Source organism: Marmota monax, unplaced genomic scaffold, assembly GCF_021218885.2.
Source record: "Marmota monax isolate L192 unplaced genomic scaffold, Marmota_monax_Labrador192_F-V1.1 WCK01_AAM20220418_F8-fsc00012, whole genome shotgun sequence".
Classification (NCBI taxonomy): domain Eukaryota; kingdom Metazoa; phylum Chordata; class Mammalia; order Rodentia; family Sciuridae; genus Marmota; species Marmota monax.
This window is the reverse complement of record NW_026695227.1, coordinates 10,640,201-10,652,775: the sequence shown is the minus strand read 5'-3', so window position 1 is coordinate 10,652,775 and position 12,575 is coordinate 10,640,201.

Below are 12,575 nucleotides of genomic sequence, written 5' to 3'. Positions count from 1 at the left end.
TGCCAAACAAGAAACAAGGAAAGTGATAAAGGAAAGGAAAGGAAGGGAAAGGGAGGCAGGGTTGGGGAAGCTCGGGGAAGAGGGGAGTCCTTGATATGATTCTTCTCCTTCAGCAGGGAGGTGTGATAGTAGAGGTCACCTGACTGACCATTATGTTTTTCTAGAGCCAAATAAAAGACTCCTACCTGTCTCCCTTCTAGGGTTAAGGTTCCAAATGGAATGATGAGTTAGAGAATTCCTAAAAAGGAGGAAGACTAGAATTATATAGCCGGGCAAGGGTTTCAGAGAATTAAGGGGCAAGAAAGCAGCAATGTGTGTTCAAACAGTGATCCGTGGTCCTTGAATGGTTACACCCAGCAGGAAACCTTCCCCAGTATATCCCTGGTCTCTTCTCAGCATGGCGGTGAAGCTTGAGAACTGCTAAGGATGGAAGGATGGAGCAACCAGGGACCTGGGTGTTATGATGCTCATAGACTGATCCCAACTTTAAAGACACACAAAAGGTTCTTGCCTCTATCTTCAAAAATTGCCTTGTCAGGAATTGATAATGGAGCATCCTGACGTGTCTAAGATTGAGCTTAAAATGGCTCCTAGATTACTAATTCTCCAAACATCCACCCAATTAAGTCCTGTTTCCTAAAACTAGAACATTCCATAATTATTTTCCTGGGAAGTTTAATCCCAACATGTACAGAAGCCATATTGGATGCTGGGAAGATGTGGATGTGAAGTGAGCCCTGAATTGACCATCACAAGCCTGGATCTTGGTACCCATCTCTACCCTGACACTAATTTGCTGTCTTACCAGCAATCCATCCTTTAGCTTCAGTTTCTCATCTATAAAACAGGAATGCCATCACTGCTAAGAACAATGATAATGAAAATTACATTAATACAGAGTAGGTACTTGGAAGAACTCTGTAAATTGCCCCTGTGGGGGTATATTGCACCTTGACCTTTGCACTACCACTATACATTCAATAGGCTTTTTACGGAAACATTTGTGAAATTTTAAAAAAAGCAACATTTCACTCACTGATATTTTATTAAAATTTTGTGCTTAAAAACTTTTTAAAATTCTATTTTTGAAAACATTTAAGTATTTCTTAATTACATCCTCTGTTCTTCTAATTTATCCTAACTTATAGGCTAATCATAATTTTAATTAAAAACAAAATTAATATTTTTATTCTTACTTTAATAACTGTCTTTATCATTGTTCATTTAATTGATCATGTGATACTTTTAGTTTTTTGTGTATTCCATTTTTTTATTTCAACTTAAACCCTTTCAACTCTTAGGTTTTTTATCTTTTATATTGTGATATCTCTTTTACTTTTCATTTCCAGGAGTTTTCCCCAAAATGGATTTACTTTGCATTTTTTAATCACCTGGTCTTAAAAAAAAAAAAAAAAAAAACAAACCATAACGAGAAGGACATGCAGCTGAGATAAAGGAGACAATTATGAAGATACCTCAAGATCTAGGTAAAGAGGTTGAATTTCTTCTTTTTTCCAGTTAAACCAAAAGTGGCATCTTAAGCCCTTCATTACCATTCCTTCCAGAGTTCAGTTTCTGATTTTTAAAACCCTCAAGGTAGTAAACTTGGTCCTGGATAACAAATCTTTCCCTAGAGAGAACACGGCCACCTGCTAGAATGGTCTTGTCTTTCCATATCACATTCTTAAGGGACTGCTTGGGCACATTTCTACTCAAGACTAAATCTGCATGCTCCTGACACGCAGTGATTTTTCCTTCCTAAGAAAACACAGATTGTAGCCGTTTTTTTCAACTGAAGCCACTCTGTCCATCCCCATAAAATATCTGCACTAAGGGAGCATAAATAATTTGTGAAAAATCACCCACTTAAATATAAATTTTTCTAATCTACTGGAAAAGGACTTGGTCCTTCTGTTTAAAGTCAAATGAGACTTTGTCTAAGAGGAGGACTTGAAAGAGACATTTTAATTTTAAAAGACCAAGTGAAGCAGAGTGGGGATGACTGAGATCAAGTCACCTTCTTGGCTGAGTGCTGTCCCCAAATTTCCCTTCAGGTGCTTGACAGTGGACTAGCACCTCAACGTCCTCATCTGTTGTTAATGATGGTCACGCCATGCCAGGCAGCTGGGAAAATTCCCCTCTTCAGACAACAGAGCTTGAGCATGTCGCTTCTCATCTAAGTATTGCAGTCAGTACAAGCAGCCAAGGCTAAGAGTACAAAATCCCTTCCACTGCCTTTTCACTCTGGGTCTGAAAATATTTTTCAATATATGGTTAAATAATTCTAAGTCCTTATCTAGTCCAGAGAAGGAAAGCTCCTTAACGTTTTTTAAAACCCCAAATCAATTTTAATTCCTTTATAAGATGACCTCATCACTATAAGTTCTACATATGAACCCCAAGCTCACTGACTGAGCAAAGGATGCAGTGGGTGGGAGCCCCCATCAGACAGGAACACGCAATGCTGTAACTGTGGTTTAGTCTTAAATCAACCAAAAGATCATGAACCTTCCAATAATACCCATTAAAAGGAGCTACATTAGAGAGTCTGCACTTGAACCCTAATCTAATAGATCACTTTATACCATCCTACTTATAGCATAGTTTTTAAAAATGATTAATTTATTTTAAGGTATAGATTTCCTCCAACCCCCCTTTCCTTACCATGAGATGAGAAAATTTTTCCAAAAGCAAGAGATTATGGATAGGTAAGACTTCTAGAACAGAAAAAATGCATGTAATCAGAACTAAATCTCAAATAATCTAGAAACTAAAAGAATGGGGTACCTCAAGAGTCCTGTAAATAAATCATCAGTAAACAGGCTCTTCCCTGTAACCATTCATTCACCTATGGTTTTGGATTAATTGTGTTACCAAAAAAGATAAGTCCTAACTCCCAGTATTTCTGAGTGTGACCCTTTTGGGAAATAGAGGTTGTGAAGGTGTAATGAACTTAAAACGACATCACTAAGCTGAACCCTAATCTAATATAGCATGTATCCTTATAAAAAGAGGCAGGAAAGCTGCAGTAGGAGGCCAAGGAAGGCAGAACTGAAGCTCCACCAGAGGTCAAGGAGAAGCTCCCACCCAGCCTCAGAGAGTGCACAGCCCTGCTGAAACCTTGACTTTGCACTTCTAGACTCCAGAACTCTGAAACAGTACATTTCCATTGCTTTAAGTCATACAATTTATAACATTTTGTTAACAGCTGTCTTAGGAAACAAATACACCAGACCAAGAGAAAATAAAATAACTTCAAGGGCAGGTTTTAATTCTTCAATTAAATGGTTTAATTTTTAAATTAAATGGGTTATGCATGGATGGAATATTTACAAATATAATCACCCACTAAAACGCTCATTGATTCTGCCCTGAGTCCACCATGGACAGAACCTGCTCACCTTTTAGCTCCAATATCTAAATGCTTGCAGTCTATAAATCACAATACTAAGCAGTCTCCAAATATTGTTTCATTTCATCCTTATAGAAGCACTCCAAGAGATACCCTATTTTTCCAGTTTTTCAGGTGAAGAAAATAAATAAATGAGAGTTGGAAAGGTTAAACAAGTAGTTTGGCCCAGGTCATAAAGCCAGTAAGTACAGACTGTGATTTAAACCGGGTCTGTTTGATATTCATTTCCAGGCTCTTAACCATAATGCTTATTGATTTTACTTTGCACTCGGTCCAACAATGTTTAACCTCTTTGGATGTTCTTTTATGTTCAAGGTATACATCATTATTTTAAATTGGGGATGAGGAAGAAACAAGAATCATCTCATGAGACACTTTCTCTACTCTTGTAACTCCTTGAAAAAAGTACTAGTACAGAATTTACAAAGTCTCTCCCTTTCTCTCTCTCTTTCTCTCCCCCACACTGCCCCCACACCACATAAACCTATAACCCCTTCCCTTTCTCAGGCCAATCCACCCACCTATCTTTCAAGTGTCCTTTATCCCACCCGCCTGTCCTTCTAGTGTCATTTTAAATGTTATTATGTGACTTTCCTTGACACTGTGGTCTAGTTGAACCAATAAGAGGACAGCCTCATGGCACCTTTGTGATTTTCCCTTGTGGTACATGTCACAATTAAAATGAAACATTCATCTGGGTAGCAGGATCGAACTGCTAAGGGTCTAAGAACCTGTGAACCCAACTCACACAGAAGGCTGAGTAGCGAACTCTTGCATTAGTTCTATTGCTCTGTGATGGGGCACATGCATCAAATAGGCTGCATTAACCTGGGGAGGCCATGAGTGATCAATGAGAAGTGTATTCATGCGAAGTGTGCTTTCAGTGTTGCCTCCGCCGTTCTATCATACACATGCAAATAAGGCCCTCAACTGAAGGGCCCTGGTCAGGTCCAGATTGGACAGTGTGTATAGCTCTTGTCTTGGTCTAGAAGGCTTTGCTTGGAGGAAAGCAACTTGTTCTAGAAGATCTGATGTGGCCCTCTCTCACCCAGTCTTCTCTTCTTCAGCTGAAGATCCTGCAAGCTTGTATCTCTGATTGGAGATTATTAATAGTCTTTCCTATCTGCCTACGCTTTCTTCCCAAGTTCTGCAGAGAAATGTTGTTTAATTCCCCCAGATGGTTCTTCCTGGTAAAATAAATTACTGCATTTACTAAAACCTAACTAGTGGGAGATATTTCTTTGGATAATTAATATTGCTCTTTTAGTGTGAAGAAAGATAAAGGGTTAAATATAAAAACCAGTTTTCAAAGTTTTCTCAGGGATGAAGTTTTAAATATAAAAGCAATCCTTGAAGTTTTCTCAGGAACTCCTGAAAATTTTTGACGAAAACAAACATGTATGATGGAAAACAAATCCCCTAAGGATTAGATCTCTACATGTAAAATAATGCTGACAGAGTACAATGGCTGATTGTACAATCTATTACTCCCGATAAATAATAAGGACAATCTCTCATTTCACTCCATCTTCAGTTTATTTTTTTCTCCTCTCAAGGGGCACAGATTATTTAGGTGTTTAGTCCTTATGATCACAGTCTCTTTGCTCTAAATATATACATCCAACATGTCGCATAACTTCTTTTTCCAGAGATATGAATGCAAGGATTGGTGAAGATACTGCCCAAGATCCATTTCACAAATCCCAAGCTGGTAACCTACAAACTGCATGTTTACTTACATTGACCCATAATAATTTTTTTTTAAATATTTATTTATTTATTTTAGTTTTTTTCAGCAGACACAACATCTTTGTTTGTATGTGGTGCTGAGGATCGAACCTGGGCCGCACGCATGCCAGGCGGGCGTGCTACCGCTTGAGCCACATCCCCAGCCCCGCATAATAATTTTTTAAAAAATATTTTCAGATGTCAGATTTTGCTGCTATATGATTGCATAGTAACCACAAATCTCAATGACTTAAAAAACAAAAACATTTATTTCTTACTCCTTGGTCTGCAGGTTGACTGGGACTCTAATGGGCTCAGGAGGAATTCATTGGCATCTGCAGGGATGGACTGAGCTTGGATCCAAACTGCAGATAAAGTTGCAGTCTGTCCTCTGGGCTTCTAAGTTTGGGACTTCTGAAAGCACCTTTATCAAGGCAAATGCAGAAACACAAAAGGATGGAAAATAAAAGATGTTTTTTAAAGCCATAGCTCATTTTGCCCACATTTCTTTGGACAATCCCAATCACATAGCCAAATTCAGAAACAACGATGCACGATGCACACCTTATCTGCCCTATTATTAGATAGCACTTGAAAGTTACATGGCAAGTTATGAATGTATAATTCCATTATAGGGAGGAATGCAGAATTGAGAACCATAAGCCAAATGGATAACACAGTTGCTAACATTTATTTTGATGGTTTTCATAAAAATGAGAATTTCCACCATTTCTTTCAAATTCAGAATACTTAGTTATAGGAGCTCACAGCTCAAAATACAATCTGTGTTGTATTTTAAGAAGCAGAAATAATTGGATCCATCTCTATATCTCTAGTTGCCTATCAAGAAAAAGGGAAAGAGAGACTTATAGGAATTGATTCATGCCATTATGAAAGCCAAAAGGTCCTATGATCTACACCATGTGTAAGCTGGAGAACCAGAAAAGTCAATGGTATAATTCAGTCTGAGGCCAAAGGACAAAGACTGGGCAGGGGGCTAATGGGGGGAGTGTCAATTGTGTAGTCCAAATCTCAAGAACCCAGAGTATCCATGACAGAGGTTGGGAGAAGAGAGGCAAAATCCAGACTTTCTCCACCTTTTCATTCTATTTAGGTCCCAATGGATTGAGTGATGTGTATCTATATCGGAGAGGGTGATCTTTACTCAATGTACCAATTCAAATACGGATCTCTTCCAGAAACACCCTCTCAGACATTTCCAGAAATGGTTTTACCAGCTACCTGGCCATCCCTTTGTCCAATCAGGATGACAAATCAAATTAAGACAAATCAAACATTTGTCAATTTGGCATGCATACACTTCTCCTTAAACCACATTTAATCTACAAATTGTAAAAATAAGAAAGTCATCATTCCACTAACATGATAGAACTATTCTACATACAATTGAAATGCACTAACCCTTTCCCCAGAAGAAGAGGTAAATTCCTGGAATGCTGTTTTCTCTTCTGATTTTTCATAACTTAAGTACCATGATATAAAATTAACAATACTTATATGCTGATATAGAGTCAACACATCTTATATTCCAGGAGAAGAGGTTTAAAAAAAGGATATTTACTTGGCATATGTATGGATGTATAATTTTTTCATTCAAAATGCAAAAATACTTATGATAATGACAGTTCTTGTTTCTGTAATGGAGTGTGTGGTCATAAGCTGGCATTTGTAACTACCTTCTACTTCCTATTCTGTAGCCCCTCTGCGTTAGCACATCCCTCAGCTTATCACACTATTCTGTTTTCAAAAAAGAACCTACAGAAATAGGATCTCCAAAAGAAGACCTGTCATCAATAGTCATTTGCACCAGCAGTCACTGATATAGTAACTGAAAGCCCACTGTGTCTCTATGTCTGGGTTCAAATCCTGGCTCACCACTTACTATCTATACAACCTTGGGCAAGTCACCTACTCTCTCTGAACTTCCATTGCTTCCTCTCCTAGGATTTAAGTGAAGACTAATTGAGATAATATACATAAAAGTTGTTCTGTGAATTGAAACATGCTACAGAGATGTTAGTTGTCATTATTAGAAGGACTCACCTAGTGAAACCCAAATTACTATTTAAGGAAATGATCAATTTGCATGGCCACCTGGATTTTTACTGTCATTGACTTTGACTGGGATTCAAATGCTTTAACAGCAGGATTATTTCATTCACTGAAGATCCAGCTGGTGGAGCAGTTTGGGATATGCACTAAAAGATGCTTGGAAATACCTGCTGGTCTTTCAGCTATTGTGCTATAAAACCAGGTAGGGGAATCCTTTTATCATTTCCACAGCTGAATATGCTTTAAACCCCCTAATGGAGCCAAAATTGTCAGACCAAATTCCACTTGTGATAAAATCCAACCAGGTTAACATGTTCTTTCCTTGTTAACCACCTAGGATTTTCTGGATGAAATCCTGCAGCCCTAAAACAGGCAAAACTTGACTTAACTTCAAGGAAAGTTTTGGATTTCAATGGACCTTTGAAGTCCCTTCAAAAGAGATAAGGACTTCAATGAGAGGTTTGCCTATATAGAGGACCACAGAGGCAGGCCATTTGTAGAAATTCAGTTCATCTAGGAGAACTTGTCTGGTGAAAATTGGTTGGGTAAGGAGGGGCTAAGTGAGGCACCGAAGTTCAAACTCAGTAAAATGAAAATGAGTCAATTTCAAACGATCAAAAGTTTGTTGCTTTCTATTTTTCCTCCTGAGTTGATAAAAGCATGCCTTTTATTTTTATCACCATGAAGACCAATAAATTTAATAATTGCGGTAAATTAAAGCCAACATATACCATAAAAATCTTAGGAAATGATTCGCACATAAGAAACTATATATGTGTGTATTCAATTATTTAATTAACAAACAAATATTTTAAAATAAAAATTTCCACACAGGCTATGAATTCAGGCTTACTCGTGAATGAAAGAACTTCAATTTATGTTAAGTGCATTCTTTGACACCAGATAAGCAAAAGTGGCAATTCTTCAAATAGTTTTTATCACACAATATTTTCCAAATCAAGCTAATAATAATTGCATATTGGGAATCTTTATCTCAAAACATTTCTAGCAGGGCACATTATGCTGTAGCTAAATCATTTTTACTGTGAAAGTTATTGTTTTCTAAGCTGCAAGAAGTGTCAAATGGTGCCACAGGAAGTTAATTATAGCAAATGTATTTAACCAGAGCTCACTGCAGAAGAGATCCCATCAAGTAGCTGTAATAGATTTACATATATAGAGAGGAAAGTGGGGGAAGGAAGGGAGAGAGAATCCATACTCCATAATAAGAATTTTCCTTCTACATATGTGATTCCTAAATACATATTGGAATTCCTGGAGTCCTTTCAACTGGGAAGGCATCAGCTCCATGGTGTGTAGACTAAAGAATGGTTCGCTTAGCCCAGGAAGTTGTTGGTATACTAAATCATCTCTCCTAGAGATTATTAGAATTGAGTTGGAAATTGGAAGAAAATTTATCAATAGTCAAACCAGGAATTCTAAAGCATAACACTGTTTTCCAGAAACAAAAACAGAACATTGTATTCTATGCTGAATTCTAATACTTCTTTAGGAATCTAAGGATTTTATTTAGTCTACAGATTAAGATCTTAGAGTAAATGCAATAAAAATACTTTAAAGGTTATGTATCAACAAGGTGTCAGTGTGCATAAGGATGAAGTATTCTAGTCATAATTAAATTTCAAATCTAATTATAATTTGAGGCGTCCTTTTAATTACATTGCAATATTTTCTTTTCCTAGGAAGATGAGTGGTATAGCATCTTTTATCTGTAATTTTCATTTAATTAAAAATGTAAATAAATCAAACCTCCTTCTTAAAAATATTTACTTTGCACATTAAAGAGAGGATTTATAAAGTTGGGCTTTATCTAGTTAATCATATTTACATTGAGCCATAAACATGATGTATGAATATATAGGAGTAAAGGTCTAAATTTTCCTAAATATTATAAAGCACACACACACACAAAAAAAAAAGGTTACCAGTAATTATCTTTCTTGCCAGTGAGAATTCTTCTGTCACTTCTGGCAAAACCCTACTAATCCTTCAAAGCCAAGTTCAAATGTCACCTCATTTATGTGAAGTCTTCCCTAGCTCCCAAAGCCAAATTCAGAGGTAGACAACTGAACCACAGCCAACAATTTAAATCCATGAGGAGGAATAAAATATCCCTGGAATTTTGTGCAACCCCTGAAGAAGAACTGCCATAGAAAGAGGACTGTATGTAGAGAAAAACTCAAGCTGCCACTCAGGGTAGGAAGTAGACTATCCTGCTCCACCCCTCACCTGGCAGATATGAATGTCAGGTGATCTGTGGCACATGAATCAGGTGATCCCTGACATTCATATCTTCCAGTTACGACTGACCTGGTCGTCTTCGGGAGCTTGGGATTTCCCCTGTGGAATGTACAGACTCAAGGAATGAGATTCTTGAACAATAGATGAGAGGTGGGGTACAAGTTTGAAAGTTTATTCTTTATTCTTTCCCCCCACAGCAATAGACTTTAGTTCTAAATTCATGTTAAATAAATAATTGTAAAAACCTCTTGATCCCATTTCTTTATAATATGTCTGACCACTGAAGGTGTTTTAGTCAGCTTTTTCACTGCTGTGACTAAAAGACCTGACAAGAGCAATTCTAGAGGAGGAAATGTTTATCCAGGGCTCACAGCTTCGGAGGTCTCAGACCAGGGCAACCTGTTTTTCTATTCCTTGGGGCTTGAGGTGAAGCTGAACATCAAGGCAAAAGATTGTGGCAGAGGGAAGTGGCTCACATGATGATCAGAAAGCAGAGAGAGACTCCACTAGCCAGATACAAAATATGTACCCCAAAGGCAAGCCTCCAGGTACCCAAATCCTCCAGCCACACCCTACCCACCTTCAGTTACCACTCAGTTAATCCCTACCAGGGGATCCATTCACTGATTGGGTTAAGGCTCCCATAACCCAATCATTTCACCTCTGAATGTTGTTGCATTGTCTCACACATGACCTTTTGGAGGCTACCTATATCTAAACCATAACAGAAAATAAACTGGGAAAAACTGGATGGGAGGACATGAAATTGTAAGAAACTGTGAAAAGTTGGTAACATCAACAAATGACAGACCTGTAGGGTGGGAGGAATGTTAGAATGAACAGTCAGAAACAGCAGAGGGTGATCAGAGAGTGGGAGCTTGAAATTGAGATTCTAGAGAAGTCACAGTTATTGGTAATGATGAGGTTTTGACTGTGATAAAGAAACTAATGGAGGTCAATGAGAACAAGAGACTGGGAGGAATGTCCACAAGAAAAGGAACTCCAAGAATTATGACAGACAATGTTGGAAACAGTGACAGGATATTAAATGTTCAAGGAATTATGGAGAGTGGCTCCAGGTGCCTTAGACAAATGCTGCAAGAAGAAGTAATAGGAAGTTTATGGGGTTGATGATTTGAGACTCAAAGCTGGAGTTCATAATCATAAAAAAGAAAGAAGGAAGATCTGAAAGTTACAATGAGGAGCAATAAGGTCATATAACCTACATCCATGTGACAAGGAGTGAGAAAAAACAGGTGTCAGTTGATGGAGATTTGGTCTTTAGAGAAGAATCAGTTTTTTTCAGCTAGTGAAGGACAGAGTGTGATCAGAAAAAAAGGGATGTATGGAGGAGATGAGGGACTTTTGCTAATGCTGATGATGAGTTCCAGGAGGTAGATTGGAAGGGTTGCAAGTAGATGATATGGACATGAGGTTATGAAAGGGGATTTTGAAGTTATACAGGCAATAAGTGTGGGGTTGTGGGATTACCTTGACTTGCTGGAGCTTCCTGAATTACCAAAATAGGACTCCAGGACAAAATTAGATTAGCCATGATGGTCTCAAGACTGATGGTGGTGACAAAGCTGCAGTCATGTAAGAAAAGGAGAAATGGATCTACCAGAATCTGAAGTGTCCTAGGGCCCTTTCTTCAGTGCTGCCGGTTCGGAAGCTATAGAAAGGCAGTCTCAGCCACAGCACTGTGAGCTCTAGACTTCTGGATCACTAGGGGCTTCTGCATTTCTCTTAATGCTTGTAAAAGGGCATCTAGAGAATGGAGAAGGTGGGTCTTATCCTGAGCACTTGGGGCTTTTAATTTCTGCTTTAATTTTTTTAGTTTAAAAAGAGATTCACTGAATATTTCGGAGGGCAAAAATGGCACTCATACATTGCTGGTGGGACTGCAAATTGATGCAACCAATATGGAAAGTAATATGGAGATTCCTTGGAAAACTGGGATTGGAACCACCTTTTGACCCTGCTATCCCACTCCTTGGTCTATACCCAAAGGACTTAAAAACAGCATACTACAGGCACACAACCACATCAACGTTTATAGCAGCACAATTCACAATAGCTAAACTGTGGAACCAACCTAAATGCCCTTCAGATGGTGAATGAAAAAAGAAAATGTGATATATATATATATATATACACAATGGAAAATTACTCAGCAATGAAATAGAATAAAATCATGGCATTTGAAAGTAAAGGGGATGAAGTTGGAGAATATAATTACGAAGTGAAGTTAGCCCATCCCCCCAAAAAACAAATGCTGAATGTTTTCTCTGATAGAAGGAGGCTGATTCATAGTGGGGTTGGGAGGGGGTACACGTGAAGATTAGGCAAACCATAGATAGAGCAAAGGGGAAGGAGGGGGAGGGAGGGGGCAAGGGGGTAAAAAAAAGAAATGTGGAATGAGATAGACATCATTACCCTAAGTACATGTACGAAAAAGACATGAATGGTATGAATATACTTTGTATATATAGCAGAGAGATAAAAAATTGTGCTTTGCATATGTAATATAAATTGTAGTACATTTCCTGTCATATTAACAAATTAGAATAAAAAATTTAAAAAAATTCAAGTTGTGCTTTAGAAAAATCCAGTAGCCTTCATATGGTGGTCTCCAAGAGCAATGGAGATAATCAGATGCCAGCCCTGACTTTTCAAAGGGACACCAATATTTGGAAGATGTCCCTCCAGAATGGAGCCTAAGATTCTTGAGATTTTATTGTAGTAATAAGTTTTTATTACTCAAAACATAACCCTGTTAGAAACCAACTGGACCATCGGTCGATGATAACACTCTTGACCCAGAAACATTCCATGGCCTTCAATCCCTGATGCTCAGTTTCATAGCAGGTCTGGAGCACCTATTAGAAAGTGCTACTCTGGTTTATCTTTCTCTGTGGTATAACTTTGTTGTTGCTGTTTTTTAGATATACATGACAGTAAGGTGTATTTGACATATTATACATATGGGGTGCGACCCATTACAATTTTGATCTCATTCTTGTGGCTGAATATGATGTGTAGTTACACTGGTCATGTATTCATATATGAGCTTAGGAAAGTTATGTCCAATTCATTCTAC